We start from the raw sequence: 21,025 nt of genomic DNA, 5'->3' as shown, positions 1-21,025 counted from the left end.
TCGCACGAATATTTTATAATTTCGAATCGAAACCGCGCATTCTATGGAAGCGACGGTGCTGTTCCTAGCGGATGGAATGCAAATTTATGCGATCGTTACAGCAGAAGTGGGGGTAATATTTTCTTAAAATATCTTTTCGCGCCGCCATTCTAGTGTTTGTTGAGGTTCTGTTTTCATCAACAAACGTCACATTTTGCTAAGTTTAAAAAAGTTGTGTCTGGTCGTATGAAGTCAAATCAGTGAAATCAGAAAATTGAAAAGTAAACAAAGTTAAAGTAAATTGAAATTTTTTTTCTGTGCCAGGATGTCACTGATTTCACTTCTCTATTATAATGCTATAAGCCTGGCCCAGCCTGTGTCGACTCTCATGGGTTGGTTTGACCACTTATAGCGACACTAGCGCAATCTACAAGGAGGTGGCAAACTAAAGCGTATCTATGTGTTCGTGCACGTAAATACGTATATTATTTGAGTGTTTTGCATGAATTAAAATCAGAGAAAATAAACGTATTAATTCAAAATTATACAAAATTAAGACGAAAAATGTATAAGTACTGTTTCCTGCATCATTTTTCAGCTTAAATTTGTACAATTCTGCATTAATTTTCTAATAAATGAAGAAATACATGACACAGAAAATGTAACTTTTTTTCAACATTTTATTTATTCGCATTATAATAGAGAAATCAAATCTGTGACATCTTGGCACAGCACAAATATTTCAATTTACTTTAACATTGTTTATTTTTCAATTTCCTGATTTCACTTGATACGACGAGACACAAATTTTTTAAACTTAGCAAAATTTGACGTTTGTTGATGAAAGCATAACCTCAACAAACACTAGAATGGCGGCGCAAAGATATTTTAAGAAAATATTACCCCCACTTCTGCCTCTATAGTAGAGCCATCTACAAGGAGGTGGATAACTACGAAAGTGTATGCGATCACACGCGCCCATGGGAGTCGACCCAACCTGGCCAGGCCATACAGTCGTTATCGCTGCGTTCTCGCCATTACTGTTTTTGTCAAATGTCCACTTTTTAGACCCCCTAAATTCGAAAAACAGGTTTTTACGAATGTGTCTGCCTATCCGTGGATGTTTTTTTTTGTTATCATGATAACTTTCGAAAGAATTGACTGCTTGGATTTCCTTTGGTAAATTCTTTTACTATCTCAAAATGGAGGCCAAGTTCGTTAGACAGCCATTTTGGATACAAATTCAAAAAGTGAGCGTATTTTGAAAATTTTTGAGACCACTTTTTTCAAAATTCAATAATTTTCCTTACGTATATTCATATATCCTGATATATATGATATTCAAATATTTTGTACAGCCACCTTCATAATAATAGTTTTTTCTGACTCAGGGAGTCTCAAAACGTGGAATGTTATAAAGAATCACGGTGTGCCTAAGCGAACTTTAAATGGGGGTGACAAGATTATTGTATTGGTTTTGCGTTAAATCGGACATATGGTCGGTTTTCATCAAATTTCCACGTTTTGAGATTCTCAGAGTCAGAAAAAACTATTTTGATGAGGGTGTCTGTCTGTATTATTGTGCGCATCAGCACACTTTTTCAGTACCCAAAAAGAAAGAACGAGTTCGTTAACCTGCCATTTTGTGTAAAAACTCAATGACTGAGCACATTTTCAAAATTTTCGAAACCATGTTTTTTCCAGATTTGGAGATTCTATTTACGGTTTCCATAGTACTTTGAACCCAGAACAATTTATTGAATAATGGCTCACATTATACTCAAAATGTGGTAGGACGTATAAAGACGTTTTTAGGACGAACTTTTGATGTCCTGGTGCCCACAGGGAGGTCTTTCACTTTGTAGCGTGAAAAAATATTCATGTCTCTTACAGGTCATTTTGGGGCATCTTTAGGACCAGCCCTGCGGACATCTTTGGGACAACTTTAGGCGGAACATAGAACGTTCTAAAGTTGTCTTTATAATGACCCTGGGACTTAGACTTCAATGTCCCAGAATGTCCCAGGACATTTCAACGTTTGTTGACTTGACAATACGTGATATGAAAATTCTTTCGAAAGTTTTGGTGCTACAAACTAAAAATATACGCGCGCACACACACATTCGCGAAAGGCTGTTTTTCTGTTTCAGAAGCTCTAAAAACGTGGAGATTTGAGAAAACGAATACGATACGAAGCTTTTACAAAAAAAACTCCTCGAGTAAATAACGCTTCCCTTCCATTTTAAGGTCAGAGTCGCACGTATATGCGAAGCAGTGTATTTAGTCCCGCGACAAACCGGTAATAAACGTTGAATAGGGAAAATTTCATATTTTCAGATTTCAGCGTAAAAGTGAATATTATTCTATTATTTTAAAGGCGCGATTTTCCATCAGCCTAAAATGTCATTATAAGAATAGAATATCTCAGAAACTAATTTATTTCCATTTCTACAGCGGCCGACGCATAGGTTCCTATTCCCCAAAAGAGAACGTGTTTTCAATATATTCAATTCCTTGTAATTTTTCCGACAGATACACCTCATAGAGATGTCTTCTATTCCCCAAAAGTGTTTGTATTTTGAGATTTTTTAATTCCTTCTAATAAGTTTATAAAATATGTGTAATAAATCGTTTTAATTCCTTCATGTGGAATATAAGTTTTGGAAATTTAATTTTAATCAATTCAAGTCCGCTTTTCAAAGAGTTAAAATTATTTTAATTCACACATTTAAATAGATTTCTTAAATGCATTTTTTAACACGTTTAAATAAATCATTAAAATATAAAGGAGTATAAATTGGAATATTTTTCGAATTTATAAATTATGAAAAGATTTAAGAATGAAAAATAGGTTCCCGTGTGGAAATAGCCCGGGTTAGCTCTGGTACAACAAAGTTTCTGGTCGGGGACTGGCCGGGCTATGTTTGTTTTTTAAGAGCCTAGCAATTTTCTTTTGAATTGAAGAATCACGAAATTGAATGATTTCAGGTGAAAAATATAGAAAATAGGGCATTGTCAAAACCTTAAAAATTGAATATTTTAAGATTAGATCATTGGAAATTATAATTTGACCTTCAAGCTAATTAGGCGAATTGTTATAAAATCAAAGAATTTAATTGTACTAAACAAACTTTCAAATTAAATCATAATTTTAAATGGGAAATATTAAAAATGAAAAAAAAATCTACTCCAGAACCTTGAAACATAAAGAATTCGAATTTTATTTTAAACTCACCAAATTTATTTTCCTCCAAAATTGTGATATTAAAACTTTTTTTTTAATTAAGGCCTTTAAAATTTTAATTATTTGTGTAATTCAAATGACATGAAAACTAATAATTTTTAGATTGCTAATTAAACTTTTCCAAATTCAATCAATTTTCTTCAGATTTTAAAAACATGAAAAAAGTATAATTTCCTTTCAAAAACGACATATTTTCCTCTCGAGAAATACTGCGATTTCAAGTGTAGGTCCCTGCTGATTTCAAATGGATTCGGTCAGCGATGATTGTTTTTCATACGTTATTCCCCAAAAAATCGACGTTGATTACAATTGACTTGTAACCACTCGTAATAAGATCACCGATGGTTATAAACGTATACCAAACATTTGGATGTAACATTTGCTTAGAATAATAAATTGTTTCATCAAAATGTCATATTTTTTAACCAATTTATTCCTACATGCCGAGGGGTCGATCACCCCAATATTCCTGATACATTCACTAAATATTCCCATACACGTATTCTTTCAATATTCTTGGTATTCAGAATATTCTTTCTAATATCAGATATTTTGGATATTTCAAAATATTCCGAAATATTTACAAATATTCTGACATATTCCTCAATTTCCCTTTGCGCTCTACGCGTTTTTATAAATTCCAAATTATTTAAAATGATTCTAAAAAATGTCAAGAAATTACAAAAAAGTTGATGTATTATCGTATAGTGTAATTACAAAATATTTTCAAGTGTTCAAAAAGATTTTAATGAATTTCAAAATAATTTAACGGGATTTAACAACTCTTTTGAATTAAAAAAGATTAAAGTTTATAAATGAATTTCAAAAGATTTCAAGTAATTTTAAAGAATTTTAAAAGGTTTTAGAAGAATTTCAAAAAGTAAAATAATTTTCAAGGGATTTCAAAGAATTTAAAATACTTTGTACGAGTTCAAGAGATTTTTAGTCGTTTTGAGGGATTTTCTGGAATTTCAATCGATTTAATATGGTTTAAAATTTTTAATAATTTTTCAAAAATTCAAAAGAGTTCAAGGATCTTCATGTAATTTAAAAATATTTTTCTGTATTTAAAGAGATTTTCAGGAGTTTCAAGAGATTTAACGGGAGTTATTTGATTAAAAATTTTTTCAGGTTTATAATTGAATTCCAAAGTTTTCGAATTATTTGAAAGAGTTCAAGATATTTTTAATGAATTTAAGGGATTTTAAGTAATTTTAAAGAATTTTTCAAGGAATTTTGGTAGAATTTAAATGAGAGTTAAGATTTTAAGGTAATTATAAAATATGTATAATGTTCTTCAATTCTTTAAACTCTGTTAAATCTTTTGAAATCTTCCAAAATTTGTGGAAATCCTTTAAAATATATTAAATTGCTGCAAATTTATATTTAATTTTTTTAATATTTTAAAATATCTTGAAATATTTTTGGATTAAGTTTAAATCTGGATTAGGTACATAAAATATATAATAATAATTTGTAATATTTCTAAAATCTAAAATCTTAGTACATATATTATTATAAGCGTAGCAATATTTGTTACAGAATGGGTCACAAAAATTTGCAGATGGCCTTGCACAGCTATAGGTTATATTTCAGATTTTTTTTTGCATACTTCAACCTAGGCTAGCCGAGAGGCTTTAGGCGTTAGGAATGCGAAACTTATAGGGTTCAAATCCCCGCGGCAAATAAAAACTTTCATTGCGTGCAATTATAAATAGTGTAGTGTTTGTGTAATAGTAAATAATTGTGTCCTTAAACATGCGAAAAAATATTAGAGTATAATAGTAATAATATAATAATACAGAAGATTAATTTTTTCATGGCGAAATATCGGTTATGATTTTATAGAACTTTTCTCTATAGTTTCGGGACTAGTTCAACGCAATGTAAAACAAAGACGATTTTAACTTTTATTAAACACCCAGCGTATCCTCTACTATAGGATTAGTTCTATAAAATTAATGGTTATTTTTTCCGTGTGCAAAATAACTTGAAACATTACGCAAATGTCAGTATGTCTTCTTCTTGCACCATTTTGTGAATTTTTCGGCAAATAATTGTATTCTGTATAGGAAGGTAGAGTATGGAGCGATATATTAGAATCAAAAATTAAGCCTCTACCTTACAACATTAGCACCTACAAATTTTAGCGTGAAGAGTCTCAAAGTAGGAGCTATATTTCGACTCGGGATATGCTCAAATAGTCCCGAGTCGAAATATAGGCCCTAATTTGATACTCTTCATGATAATATTTTTCGGGGCTAACTTTTTAAAGTAGAGGATATTCCAATATGATTTTTGCCCCTACCTTCCCTTACTAAATAAAATTATTCAACCATAACGAAATTTGGATTTTTTTATCGTCAAAAAATCTTATATTTGGTGCAAATGAAAATTTATATTTTTTGTTAAATGAGGATGCAAAATATTATGAAATATTTACAACATTACACAATGTACTCATTTCGTTTAACTTTTGTCAACCTGTCATCAAATAATATTCTTTTCGTGCACGTTCAAAACTGTTTTGCCCATGAATTACACAGGCCCACAAAAAAAGAAGTTGTTTGCACGAGACAAGTGATTAGGCTACTCTAATGGATTTTGAGCCGCTGAATCCGAATATGGCGTCAGAATTTTTCCTACACGTCTCAGTTTTCCCCTAGATGCAAAAAGTAGGGAAAAGCTTATGGAGTTTTTAGTCACACAGGCCACACAAGAAATTTGTCTGCACGAGATAAGTGACTAGGCTACTCTTATGGATTATGAGCCACTGAATCCAAATATGGCTTTAGAATTTGTCCTACACGTCTCAGCTAGGTTTCCCCTAGATGCAAAAAGTAGGGAAAAGCCTAGGGATTTTCCAGTCACACAGGCCACACAAAAAATTTATCTGCACGAGATAAGTGACTAGGCTACCCTTATGGATTTTGAGACGCTAAATCCAATTTTGGCTTCCGAATTTATCTTGCACGTATCAGTTTCCCTCTAGATACAGAAAATAAGAAAAACCCTAGGGACAATTTGCACGTTATATTGATAATACCAGTATGCGCGAAAAAAGACACATCGATATTATATCGTTAACTGCAATGACTTGTAGACTTAATTTGTACACAGAAATTCTTTAGTGTGCCTTCTATTTCCCCTAGCTTGAGTAATTCTAGGGAAATTAAAGGTCTGTCTGAGACTATATAGATTTACACGTGGAAGAAACCTAATATCCTTTACAGTTTTGCGTGCAAAATCAGTCACATGTCCCATGCAACTTTTTTTGGTGGCCCTGTGTCACCAGAAATTCCCTAGGCTTTTCTTTACATTTCGCATCTAAAGAGAAAATATTACAATCCCGAAAAATTTGAGGTTCAAATTTAGATTTAGCACAGAAATCTGCAAAGGATATGGTATTTTTCCTCCGTACAAATCTATATAATATATGAGACAGATCTTCAATTTCCGTAAAATGACCCAAGCTGGGGGAAACAGAAGGCATACTAAAGAATTTCTGTTTATAAATTAAGTCTCTGTAAATCGCGACACTAAAGAATATAATATCCATGTGTCTATTTTCGTGTATACTAGTATTATCAAAATAAAGTCCAAAATATCCCTAGGTTGTTGCCTATTTTCTGCAACTGGGGGAAAATTGAGACGTGTATGAGAAATTCTGAGGCTAGATTTGGATTCAGCGGCTCGAAAACCAATCATTTTAGCCTATAGTCACTTCTATCTTGCAGGCAAATTTTCTTATGCCCTATCTGAACAGAAAATCCCTAGGCTTTTCCCTACTTTCTGCAGTTACGGAGAAAATAGTAAAAGCTCGAAAAATGTAGTGATCAAATTTAGATTGAGAGAGCAAAACTGAAGAGAAAATAGCATTTGTCTTATATTTTGCTTTTTAACTCAGTATAACATGCGCAAGACCTTCAATTTTCTTAGATTTATTCTAGCTAGAGGAAACGGTAAGCACACTAGGGAATTTTTGTGGATGAATTTGGTCTTTACGAATCCCAACACAAAAGAATATGACACCAGTACGTTTATTCTTCCATACACGGGTATTTTCAAAATAATATCCAGAATATCCCTACGTTTTCTCCTATTTTCTTCATCTAGGGGTAAATTGAGAAATTCTGAGGCCAGATTTGGATTCAGCAGCTCAAAATCAATAAGAGGAACCTAGTCACTTCTCTCGTGTTGACAAATTTTTTGTGTTGCCTGTGTGACTAGAAAATATCTAGGCTTTTCCCTACTTTTTTCATCTAGGGGAAAACTGGGATGTGTATAGGGCAAATCCTAAGGTCACATTCGGATTCAGCGACCCAAAATACATAAGGGTAGCCTAATCACTTGTCTCGTGCAGACAACTTTTTTTTGTGGGCCTGTGTTATTAGTCCTTTTTCCTTATAATTTTTTTAATTAGAATCTTATAAAAGAGAATTAAGTTTTATAAGTTAAACTTAGTCATTATTAATATCAAAAAGTTATTAAACTATTATAAAACCGGTATCAGTTTGTTTTAAAAACGAACAAAATGCTATAATAAAGAAAAACATAATAAGAAATAAATATCAAAGTATGTAATATGGTACCAAGGAAAAAAGAATCCATTGAAAAGACGACTCTGTAAATTGCGTATCTGCCATTTGCAGGTTCAGAAAGTTAAAACAAAATCCGTATGCGACTATGTGAATCGATGATTTTCTCAAGCAGCTTCGAATCTGCCATGTACTGCAATGACCATTTCAAGCAAGGTTATATTGAATCGGTTTCCTCCTTTTTGCATGAGACCGACCTTTTTGGGGTTAAGCTGTCATATTTTACACGATTTTTTACATTAATAAATTATCGAGAGATTAAAAGAAAACATGCGCAGATCTACTAGATTTCTTTTGGTATTTCAGTTGTGTTTCACGACATATAAGTTAGTCAAGAAAATGATAACGACTAAAAGTCTTTAAAAAACAAATCGGCGGCAATTTGGAATTCCAGTGACAGATACGCAATTAAAAAGCCTTCGAAAACCATTTAATAGAAGTGAATGGATTTTTGTTTCCTGGGTACAGCATAAGTTTTCAATGTAATATCTTAAAATTTCCCGATTTTTAGTTGATGATTTAAACTAATAAATAATTTCAAAATGAAAAATATTTTATTGGGAAATTTCAAGACTTAATAATAGTTTTAAACAATTTAATTTTAGTTGCAAAATTATAACCTATGAAAGGTAGAAATTAAAAATTGAGCGTTCAACATGAAAATTCAAAATCCAAATTCAATTCAAATTCAAATTCAATTCAAAATTCAAAAAAAATTTTAATTTCTACCTTTCATAGGTTATAATTTTGCAACTAAAATTAAATTGTTTAAATTTGGAAAAGTTTTGTTAGCAATTTAAAAATTATTAGTTTTTAAGTGATTTGTATTTACTTCAAATAATTAAAATTTTAAAAGGTTTGATGATAAAAAAGTTTTAATATCATAATTTTTAGCATCTATAAATTTTGTCAGTTTAAAATGAAGTTCGCATTCGTTTCAGTTTCGAGGTTCTGGAGTAGAATTTTTTTTTTCATTTTCAATGTTTTCCGTTTAAAATTATTATTTAGTTTGAAAGTTTGTTTAGTACAATTCAATTCATTTTTTGATTTCATAAAAATATGCCTAATTAGATTCAATGTCAAATTATAATTTCGTTATGTAATAACAATTTAAAATTTTAGAATTTCCTAAGCTTCGACTTTGAAAGATTCAATTTAGTTTTGAAAATTAAATTGTCGAATCTTGATCGCTCTGAATTTATCATTTTTCAAATCCAAATGTTTGCAATTTTCAATTATTTAATTTTGAACGCTTTCAAGTATAAATAATACAATTTCGAGTCCTCTGAATTTTCAATGATCTAATCTTAAAATATTCAAATTCTAAGGTTTTGACATTGCCCTATTTTAAAATTTTTAATCTGAAATGATTCAATTTCGTGATTCTTCAATTCAAAATAAAATTGTTTCCTTTGCAGGGCTTCTGACGTTCCTTCTCGCGTGTCTGATACCTTCTTTCGATTTTTTTGCATCTAGGTATTTTAAAACTATTTTTCAAATCATACGGTGGTTTGATTATTCTTTTGTTTGCAGTCACCAAATCAGGGCAAACTTCTTTCCTTTTGAAGCCAAATCGATATTATCTCTTGAATATTTATTACTTGAAACCACTAAAACTATTGCTTTCACATACTGTGGTAATGGAGGTTAGAGGAAACAAAAAAGCGTCTGTTACGAGGGCGCAGGCGTTGAAGCAACGACACCACAAATTCTGTGTTTTAACATTTAAGAACGTTAAAACAGAACTTAAAAATTGTACGAAGAATATGGAGCGTCAAATGTGACATTAGTAAAACTCAAGAACACAGAGGCAAGACCTTCAATGTAGGAGCTGAATCTTATATAGAAGCAAAATAAAATGAAAATATATATAGGAGTGGCCACCCGAGTCGAAATATAGCCTCTACTTTGAGGCGCTTCACGCTAATATTTGTAGGGGCTCAGGTTGTAAAGTCGAGGATATTGCCATACAATTTTTGCCCCTACTTTAGCGCTCTTATGGGCACAAATTTCCGAATCTTCTATTTGGGGCGTCAAAATAGAGGCTTAGTTTTCGTTTCTAAGACGAGGTGTGTTCAAAAAATAAGGTGACTTTATGGTTTTCTAAAAAAATATTCATTTATTCCTCAATATTTATGTTGTCCCCTTCAAAGTAATCCCCCTCAGATATAATACACTTATGCCAACGCTTTTTCCAATCATCGAAGCACTTCTGATAATCATTTTGTGGTATAGCCTTGAGTTCTTTCAGCGATGCAGTTTTTATCTCCTCAACCGTTGAAAATCGATGTCCTTTCATGGGTCTCCTCAGTTTTGGGAAAAGAAAAAAGTCACTGGGGGCCAAATCCGGTGAATTTGGAGGCTGAGACATGACTGTGGTGCTGTTTTTAGTCAGAAAATCTTTCACAAGCAACGATGAATGAGCAGGTGCATTATCGTGATGCAAAAGCCACGAATTGTTTTTCCAAAGTTCCGGGCGTTTTTTGCGTATCACCTCTCGCAAACGGCGCATAACTTGAAGGTAATACTCCTTATTGACCGTACGACCTTGTGGTAAGAATTCCTGATGCACTACGCCACGGTAATCAAAGAAGACAGTGAGAAAACCTTCACATTTGACCGAACTTGACGTGCTTTTTTCGGTCTTGAAGACTCAGGATGCTTCCACTGAGAAAATTTTGCTTTAGTTTCGACGTCATAACCATATACCCACGATTCATTCCCAGTTATAACCCTTTTGAGAAAATCGGGATCATTATTGACTTCATTCAATATCTCCTGAGCGATGGTCATGCGATGAATCTTTTGATCAAAATTAAGCAGTTTTGGAACAAATTTCGCTGACACACGTCTCGTGCCCAAAACGTCCGCAAAGATAGCATGGCATGAGCCAACCAATATGCCAACATCTTCAGCAACTTCTCTGAGGGTAATTCGGCAATTTTTCAACACCATTTCTTCCACTGCTTGAACGTTTTAATCTGTTATTGACGTGCTGGGACGTCCAGGGCGAGGTTCGTCTTCGACATCCTCTCGGCCTTCTTGGAACAGCTTGTACCACTTATACACATTTTTCTTACTCAGAGTAGACTCACCGTATGCAACTGTCAACATTTCAAGAGTTTTAGAGCACTGGATTCCATTTTTCACACAAAATTTAATGCAAACTCTTTGCTCTATTTTTTTCGAAAGAAGAAAATCGCCGAGCACACCAAACCCTTCTAACCTTTTACCTCTCTGCCAGAAAAACAACAAGAGCTGTATAGTCAAAACTGTGAACATATGATAGTGACGAGTGTACCAACACAACAAAACAAAAAATTTAAAACTTGAATGTACGTAGCCCGCGAAAATTGAAAAGTCAACTTACTTTTTGAACACACCTCATATATGTACTAAGATTTTAGAATTTAAAAATATTACAAAATATTATTATACATTTTATGTGCTTAATCAAGATTTAAACTTAATCCAAAAATATTTCAAGATATTTTAAAAGATTAAAAAAATTCAATATATATTTTCAGCAATTTAATTGATTTTAAAGGATTTCCACAAAGTTCCGAAGATTTCAAAAGATTTAACAGACTTTAAAGAATTCAAGAACATTATTCATATTTTAGAATTACCTTAAAATCTTAAAACTCATTTGAATTCTACCGAAATTCCTTAAAAATTCCTTAAAAATTTTAAAGAAATTCCTTAAATTCATTATTATTTCACTTCTATTGAAAATTGAACAAATAGCCAGACATTTCACTAAAAACGGCATCTTTCTAGCATTATTCAAATATAATATTATTAATAATAATAATAAATTGTTCAAACAATTAATTTTCTTGACTCCAAATAGTTGCATAACTTATCTTAACTGAAAATTTGACTAAAAACGAATTTTTGTTTAAACTGCAATTTTGCAGCATTTTTCTAACAGAAAATATTATTAAAAATAATAATAAATTGGATAAACAACCACCCTTGTTAACATTGATGCACTATCACTTCCCTTTCATCGAAAATTGGACAACAAGTGAACATTTGGAAAAAATTACGTCTTTGTAAGTCCATTCTATGAGAAAATTGCTAAAAACAATAATCAATTGTTTAAAAAATGTATGTGAACATCTAATTATCAGCATGAAATGGTTATTCATGTGCCAGAAACAATTGACATTTTAAAAAACTGCAAAAAAAGTCATAATTAGCGCCAAAAACTCGTTAAACCCAATTTTTCACTTATGGGGCTTCTTTGGGACCCTATAAAACAGACTTATGGTATTGATATTCGAAAAGCGATATTTTATTCGTATCCTATGGCTATTTGTGAAGAGAAATGTTGATTTTATTACACACCTCCTCCTTCGATCATCACCTCGTAGTACCCCTACTTAATGCCAACGTCGCCATAAGCTTCAAAGATATGGAAACAAAATTGGAACCCGACATTCGTTCCATGGTCCGCGGCGCACTGTCCAATTCCATCATTCCTTTTCTTTGTCCCAAGAAGTCGCACGCGTATTTTTTAATCTCAGGAATTTTCTCTAAGAAATAATGGGTCATAAAAGGAAAAGTGATACAAAGTGCAAGGAGAGTCCTCCGAATAAAAAACTCAAGCGAATTAAGCAAAAAATGGAAAGGCAGGAAAAGAAAATTCGTCGGTTTAAGTGTCGTCGTAAGTATTTAACCTCACTTTTCAGAAGGACGTTCGGCACGATGCTAATCGATTTCGATAATCAATGAGAAATATAAGGGAAAAGTTTCCGAAAGAGAAAAGTTTGTTCTCTCATATATATCCAAATAGTTATTTGGTTCTTTTGAATAGACGGATAAATTCCGTTAGAAAGGGAAAACGTGGGACGAGTTATACGTGATAAATAGTATTTATAACGTGACCTGCAGGCACTTTTAACGCTGTAAAAAAGCAAATGTTTTAAGAACACTTGTCACAGAATGGAATTTTGTTGACATTTATGAATGATTAGTTTCACTTTTTCTTATTTCAGGTAAACAGTCCCCGTCGTCCTCGTCATCTAGCTCGGATAGTTCTATTGAGTCGACAGTTGCTCGTCAACCACTTTCAGTTTCTCTTATCCGTCTACCACTTTTTTCGCTTAACGATTTTGTCTTGGATGATCAAACAGTGTCGGATCAAACCAAATCTTCCGAAAAACATTCAGAGCGGATGCAGCCTGTATCCTCAAATAAAAAATCAGTGCTAGGATTATCAGAGAAATCCGTTGACAAGCAGTTAGAGGCGGTAAGTGGATAAGCGAAAGCATCGGAAGTGTCTCAAGCGCAAAAGTCTCAAGAGCAAGTGCTCGATCAAGATTTGTTGATCGCAATAGGAAAACGGGTGGACTCATCAAGGCATCTGGCTCCAGCAATTCATAATGATATTATTATCAGATGGAGTCATATCCTCAAGAAGGGGCTCTCGGAAGAAGAAAAAAGAGAATCGCTAAAAAAAGTACCCAATACCTGCAAATTGCACAACAATGGAGCCTTCAAAATTAAATGTAGAAGCAAAAGCTTCTCTTCTAGAACCACTTATTACAAGAGATAACATAATGATAGAGCAGCAGCAAAAGGTATCTCTATGTCTTGCTGCTTTGGGTCCAATGCTGTCAAATTTTTTAAAAGTTAATAAGCCAGATAGTTTGGCAATAATTACGATTTTAAGTGCTGTGTGCAGGATGTTAGTAGATCTGCAGCGCGAAGAATTGCGAATGAATGGCGATGAATGGCTCTTTGGGAAAAACCTAGATGAGACCTTAAAAGCAGTAAAACTGCTTGAACGGTCAAAAAAGGATTTAAAACCAGTGGTAAAAAGTTATATTCCAGCAAAAGGGTCAAAAAACTTGAAGGGCCCACCTCGGTCTTCGAATTATCCTCGAATGGCACGAGGGGGCCAACGAAAGTCGGTTTCCAGAGATACAAGCATAATCAAGGACAGTGGGGGTCAACATTTTTCAAGTCAACCAATAACAGCAACAACAAGGATCAGAGCAGCAACACATTCAAGAAATAATCACGCCGGTGAGTACTATAGGGGGTAGGTTAAAAGAGTTTTCATCAACGTGGAAAAAATTTTTCAAGGATGAAATTCTTTCACAATGGATTGAGGGTTATGAAATACCATTCTCAAGGAAAGTGATTCAAACATGGCCTCAAAAATAATCCCAATGGTCAAAAAAGAAAACGATTCAAATCACAAAACTAATTAACATGTTGCTCTCAAAGGGAGCAATTCGTACATGTCAAGAAAAAAAGGGGCAATTTATTTCCAAAAATTTGTTTGGTTCCGAAACCTGATGGTTCTAATCGTCTCATTTTTAATTTAAAAATTTTGAATGAGTTCATTTACACAGAGCGCTTCAAACTCGAAGATATTCGATTAGCTAGAGATTTAATGCAAGAAGATTGCTTTATGGCTACTATTGATTTACAAGATGCATATCACTTTGTTTCTGTAGCGGAACCTAATAGAAAATATTTAAGGTTCAAATTTAATGGTCAATGGTTTGAATACATTTGTTTGCCTTTTGTTTTAAACACAGCTCCTTATTTGTTCACCAAGATTATGAAACCTATTGTTGCTTGGTTCAGAGAGCGAGGTTTTGAATCTGTCATTTATTTAGATGACATTTTTCTCCTCAGAAATTCTTTTCTAGAATATAGCAACAATGTTGTGCAGATACGTTGGTTGTTGGAAAATTTAGGTTTTGTTATCAACGAAGCAAAAAGTAATTTGACTCCAACTCAGGTCTGTAAATTCTTAGGGTTAATTTTAAATTCTAAAGACATGAGAATTGAACTTCCTAACAATAAAAGAATTAATATAATAAATTCAATCACTACGCTTGAAAAAAGAGAATAGTTTAAGATATGAGAGTTTGCGTCTTTAGTAGGAACATTAGGATCATGCTGTCATGCAGCTAAATATGGCTGGGTGTATCTGAAAGACCTTGAGCGTGAAATGTTCCTCGCTTTCAGGGCGAACATGATTCATGAAGATTTGTCTTGGTAGAAAGTTAATGTTATGACAACATTTAATTCTATTAAAGAATCTAACTTTATGGTACGTATTTTCTCAGCAGCGTCACGATCAGGATGATGTGCGTATAGCAGTGGGGAAAAAGCCCATGGTTTCTGGAATGAGACAGATCGACAATTACATATTAATGTTTTGGAACTTTTAGCTGCCTTTTTCGATTTGAAGTGTTTTGCTGAGAAATTAAATGATTGCAATATTTTTCTCGGTATAGATAACACCACAGCCATATCTTATATAAATAGAATGGGTGGGATTCAGCACAAAAAGTTGAGCATCCTACATACGATCACAAGAAAATATAATCCCGGACTTTGAATCAAGACGATTGGAGCCTGAGACAGAGTACGAGTTGTGCCCACAAGCATTTCGAAAAATACTGCAGACTTTTATAAAGCCTGAAATCGATTTATTTGCAAGCAGAGAAAATGCCAAGTATTCTGTTTATGTTTCGTGGAAAAAGGATCCTGGGTCTATCGCTATTGATACTTTTACTGTCGATTGGCGTCCTTATTTTTTCTATACTTTCCCTCCATTTGCGATTATTCCAAAAATTTTAAAAAAGGTTAATGAAGAAGGATCTAGAATCATTCTTGTGGTACCACAATGGCCATTCCAGGCATGGTATCTAAGCGTTATGGTAATGTTTGAATCACAGCCATTGGTTTTCAAACCTAGAAGAAATTTAATGTCTTCTTCTAATAGAGAACCACATCCCCTGTAATCCCAGCTTTCCTTGGTGGCAGTGATTTTATCAAAGAAGCTTACATGTTAAAGGGAATGACACATGAGACGATTAAAATGTCATTGGCATCGCTAACTGACTCGACCGTACGTCAATACAACGTGGCATTCAAGAAATGGTGGCAATTTTGTCATTTGAAAGGAATAACTGTCTTTGGAGCTGAAATTCCCGATGTGTTGAAGCTCCTAACAAGCGAATTTGGTAAGGGAGCATCTTATGGATCCATCAATTCGATCAGATTAGCTGTGTCTTTAATTCTAGGACCCAAATTTGGCCAGGACGAGCAGATAAAAAGATTTTGTAAAGAAGTTTCTAAACTTCGACCATCGCAGCTAAAGTATGATTCCACTTGGGATCCGAAGATCGTCTTAGACTTAGTATCCACGTCGTATCCTAATGAAGATATACGGATGGAACAATTGTCGCTGAAAGTTGTCTCATTAATGGCTCTTACTACAGGCCATAGGATGCAGACACTGGCAAATATAGACGTCAGAAATATACTGAAGAAGGACGACATGTTAGAAATTAAGATTCTATCGCGAATAAAGACGTCCAGTCATAATAAGACACAGCCTACTCTAAGGTTGCCCAGATTCGAATAGGATCTTTCAGTCTGCTTAGCATCAGAAGTACAAACATACATAGCAAGAACAGAAGCCCTGAGAGGAGATACGGTAAAATTGTTTATCTCCTGAAAGAAACCTCATAAGGCAGTATCCACTCAAACTTTAAGCCGTTAGATTAAGAGTGTTCTACAAAAAAGTGGATTGGACACAACAATTTTGTCAGCTTATAGTACACGTCATGCTTTACGTCAGCAGCGAAAAGGACTGGCGTTAACATTGATCTGATCAAGAAAACAGCCGGTTGGACACATGTGTCCAAAACTTTTGCTAGATTTGCTATTTTAAACTGACAATAAGGAAAATCTGTTTATTTCCGTTCTTATATTTAATCTGACATTAATTGAGGAGCAGTATCTGAACTGCACATTGCATTTATTCTTTTGTAACTGGTTCAATTATACATTTAGTATTCTTCATATAAAAAAAATACGTTTCTTCTGCCGTGTCATTAAACATCTACGAGGTGATGCTCGAAGGAGGAGGTGCGTAATACAATTTAACGATTAAACGAACTTACCAAAGTGAAGTTCTATCGTAATTCTATGAAGCACCTCCTCCTGAAGATTAGTCCCACCCATTTCATTCCCACGTCTAACTCTTTAGTTAGCCCATTTAAATACGGCATTTTAGGATTTGAAATAATGATAAAATTGGACAGAGTACCGCTGACCATGGAACGGATGTCGGGTTCCAATTTTGTTTCTATATCTTTGAAGCTTGTGGCGACGTTGGCATTAAGTAGGGGTACTACGAGGTAATGATCTTCAGGAGGAGGTGCTTCTTACAATTACGATAGAACTTCACTTTAGTAAGTTCGTTTAATCGTTCAAGTTTCAACTCGATTGAGATAATATTGTGGATTCTGAAAAAGATTTACAAAAACGTCTTTTTTCTTATGGGAAATACACGTTAAACTTCCTCGGCATCTCCTGGATTTTCGATGTTTAGATGAATTCATACACTGACTTCTTCGTTGGTTTCTGTAAACTTAAAAATTAATCACAACCCAAAACTAAAGCACAAAAGTTTATATTATCATAAATTTATTTAAAAAATCGTTAGAAACAAGTTTATTTATTTTTCGTTTTCGAGCATAGATAATTGTTTTTTGGATGATTCATTTTTCTTTAAAGGATAATATCTTCACTCAAGATCTAGCCTAAAACAGCACTTGTGATTGTAATCAACAATTATTATAAAAACTTCACATTTTAAAACATGCAACATTTACCATTTCTACATAGTCACTTTTTTCATCTTGAGAATATTGCTATCACCAAAAAGTTTCCATTTGACAACGTATAGTAATAATTATCATTATACTTATTAATTCTTACAAATAAAATTACTGTTTTATGCTTTTTTTCTTATAAGATTTTTCTCGGCGAAGAATGATTCTCACGATAAAAATAAATCTTTTCGTAAGGAGAAAGTTCTACTTAAAATAAGCTTACATTTTAAATTTGTTTATAAGAATTCAAAAAAAGTTTTTTTTGAATGGAAATACATTGTTTTAGAATATTATTCTTCAGAGGCAAAGAAATTACTTAGCTAAAAAATGTTCTTTCTTAGAAACTGTGAAATAAGTGTATTGGATTATGAAAATGGTTGTCGAAAGACAATTGACTGTGACAACAACTATGTAGTATAACAACTATGTATTACAACTATGTGTAAATATGTAGCTTCAAAGTACAAAATCAAATCCAGTAAATTGTTCTTAAATATGTCATAAATTTATAAAATCGAGAAAAAGGTATACTAAATCTAGACCGAGGAAACGAATAAATATTACGTAAGTGCTGAGCAATCATAAAAAATATTTAAGCCTGGAATAGAAATTTAAGCAGAGATAAAAATATGTAAATCGTCGCTTGCGTTAATTTCTTATCATATAATAATTCTTTGAATAAATTAATATTTGACCTCCATAAATCAAGTTAAAGTTTCTTTTATTCTTTTGAAATAATTTTTCCATAAATTTCTTAGAATTTTAAAAATTTAGAAAACGAGTGCATCTTAATTCAATAGTAGTTGATCGTGCACCAAAGTTGATGAATTTGGAAACAACTGAAAAGAAGTTCATGTTTTCAAAAGAATTCAAAAAATTAAAAACAAATGAAGTTATGTCCGAAATTATTTGAGAGAATTTAAAGGAGAGAATTCGAAAGACTCTATGGAATTCAAAGTAAATTAACGAGTATACTAATATTTTAAGAAAATTCGAAAAACTTTTAAAAGCATTCAAGTGATTACTATTCTTTTCAAAAATTTAGACAGAATTCTGCAAAATTAAAGAATAAACGTGTGCATCCTAACCCAGTGGCAGTTCACCCGTCGACGAAACTTGATATATTTGGAAATGGTGAAAAAGAATATTATGTTTTGAGAAGGATTCAGAAAATTAGAAGTGAATCAGGTTACATCCTGAAGATTTGAAGAGAATTCTTTAAAATCTTTAAAACGAATTAAAAGATTATAAGCGAATTCTAAGAAATTAAGAGAATTCTGCAGAATTCAAAAGAGTTAAAGAAAATTAAAACAATCTAATGTGTATTCTAAAAGAATTGAAGGCAATTTAAAACAAATTTTGAGTTTAATTGAATTCAAAGACTTCTATAGAATTCTCTAGAATTAAAAAAATGGTATCATATGATACAGTAGTAGTTTAGCCGTTCAAAATGATTTCAAATGATTTCTAAGGAATATTTTACGATCATTCAAAAACCTTTAGAAGAATTCAAATTATTTCAAGCCAATTCAAAGCTTTCTGCAGAACTCTGTAGAATTAAAAAAATACATGTAGATCATGATCCAATAGTAGTTTAGTCGTTAACTAGTATTGGTGAATTTGAAAATAGTTTGAAAGAAGTTCATGTTTGAGAGGAATTTCGAAAATTATAAATAAATCAAGTTATATACTGAATATTTCAAGAGAATTCTTTAAAATCTTCGAAAGGATTTAAAAGATTACAAATGGAGTCTAAGAGATGGAGAGAATGCTGAAGAACTAAAAAAACTTGAAAGAATTTACAATAACTTCACGTCAATTCTAAAGATTTTAGAAGAATTCAAAATATTTTAATGGAATTGAAAGACTTCCACAGAATTCTGCAGAATTAAAAAAGGGCATGCGAGAATTGCATGATTGCAGAAGAATTCAGAGAAATCGATGCATAATAATGTACGAATTATTATTATATTATAGAATTTGATCGTTTCAACAAATTATGTCCTAGTTATTAAGACAGATATTTTATGAAAAGGAGGGGATGAAATTTCTAGAATTATCGCGGATACCATCAACATCAGCGATTTGTATCTCTTTTAATATTAATAAATAAAATATTATTATCTTCTACGAATCTTGTACATTTATCTTCGCCGAAGTTTTAATTCCACGCGTAAAAATTGTTTGTGATACTCAGCAATCACGTAATATTTGTCGTTGTCCTCGGTTCAGATCTACATAGCAGAGTTGCTCTAAATTTTATACATTCGAAATCTTTCAAGGAACGCTTATTGCAATGTATATTTTGCATTAAAACTGAACTAACAGAAGTACCATAATTTTTATGAGGGTGGACTACTCTAATAAAATTTGTCATTATGAGATTTTGAATAAGCAAGATTTTTTTTCTTCATATTTACTTGTAGACTGATCTTTTACCAAATAATATATCAATTTTTTACTATAACACAATAAACAAGTTCATAGTATTAAAAACCACCCCCATTTTTTAAGGCCTGACCCGTGAAATTTCCGTTTTTGTTTAAATATAACGTGATATTATTTATTAAACAAAGTTTCAAATTTTGATATTATACTGAAAAAATATCTTCATTTTAACGGCTATATTTTAATTCAGCCATTTAAAGGCTTGAAAACGCCGAAACATGTCAATTTTATCTTTTAATTTTCCTAATGACAGTACAGTATACAGAGAAACTCAATAGATTTGAAACTTTCTTTATAAAAATAAAAAATAACGAAGTAAGAAAATAAAAGTTGCAAGCCCTCGCCTTAAAAAATATTTTGCAATAAACGGTTAATTGTAAAAAATAATCTGACGTTCGTTTGGCTGAAAAGTTCCGATTAATATTGGAGATATTTAAAACAAACTTTTTAAGGTGGGCTTCATCCCTTAAATCAACGAATTAGGAAGTAACAAGAAATAAGTGTCTACTATTTTTGTATGCACTACAACCTATTATAGAATGAAGAAAATCGGTGATGTACACCACGGGTACTTTCCTTGTTAGTCCTGTAGGCAACAACACTCTGTATGTGCTCAATAATGCCGTTCAGTACCTTTGGTTTAAAAAGTCCCCTAAAAATAAAAATCAAGGGACTCTTTTAAAATCCTGATCATTTTTTTTTTGTTCAAAAAATTTTATCATTTATTTACGAAAATGGTTTTAAAATTATTATTTGGAAATCTCATAGAAAAAAACTTTTATGTTTAATAAAATTTTTCATAGAACTAACCGTTTTCAAGTTAAAGCGTTATAAACAATTAAATTTTCACTATAATTGACATATTTGTGGCCGGATATCTCGACACCCATTGGAACAAAAATTTTTTTAAAAATGTGAATCATTTCTCGAACACTTGTTTCGTGTAGAAATAAGAAATTTTCCGATAAAGGTAAAATTTTTATTAATATTTAAGTGATCAAATTGGTCCTTTTTAACAACTACGTGTAAACTTTACAATTTGTCGATGCTATCATTTTTGTTTAACTGTTGAGGAAATTACGCTAATTAAAAATACTTTT

Source organism: Belonocnema kinseyi, chromosome 5, assembly GCF_010883055.1.
Source record: "Belonocnema kinseyi isolate 2016_QV_RU_SX_M_011 chromosome 5, B_treatae_v1, whole genome shotgun sequence".
Classification (NCBI taxonomy): Eukaryota; Metazoa; Arthropoda; class Insecta; order Hymenoptera; family Cynipidae; genus Belonocnema; species Belonocnema kinseyi.
Note: the sequence above shows the minus strand (reverse complement) of the source record.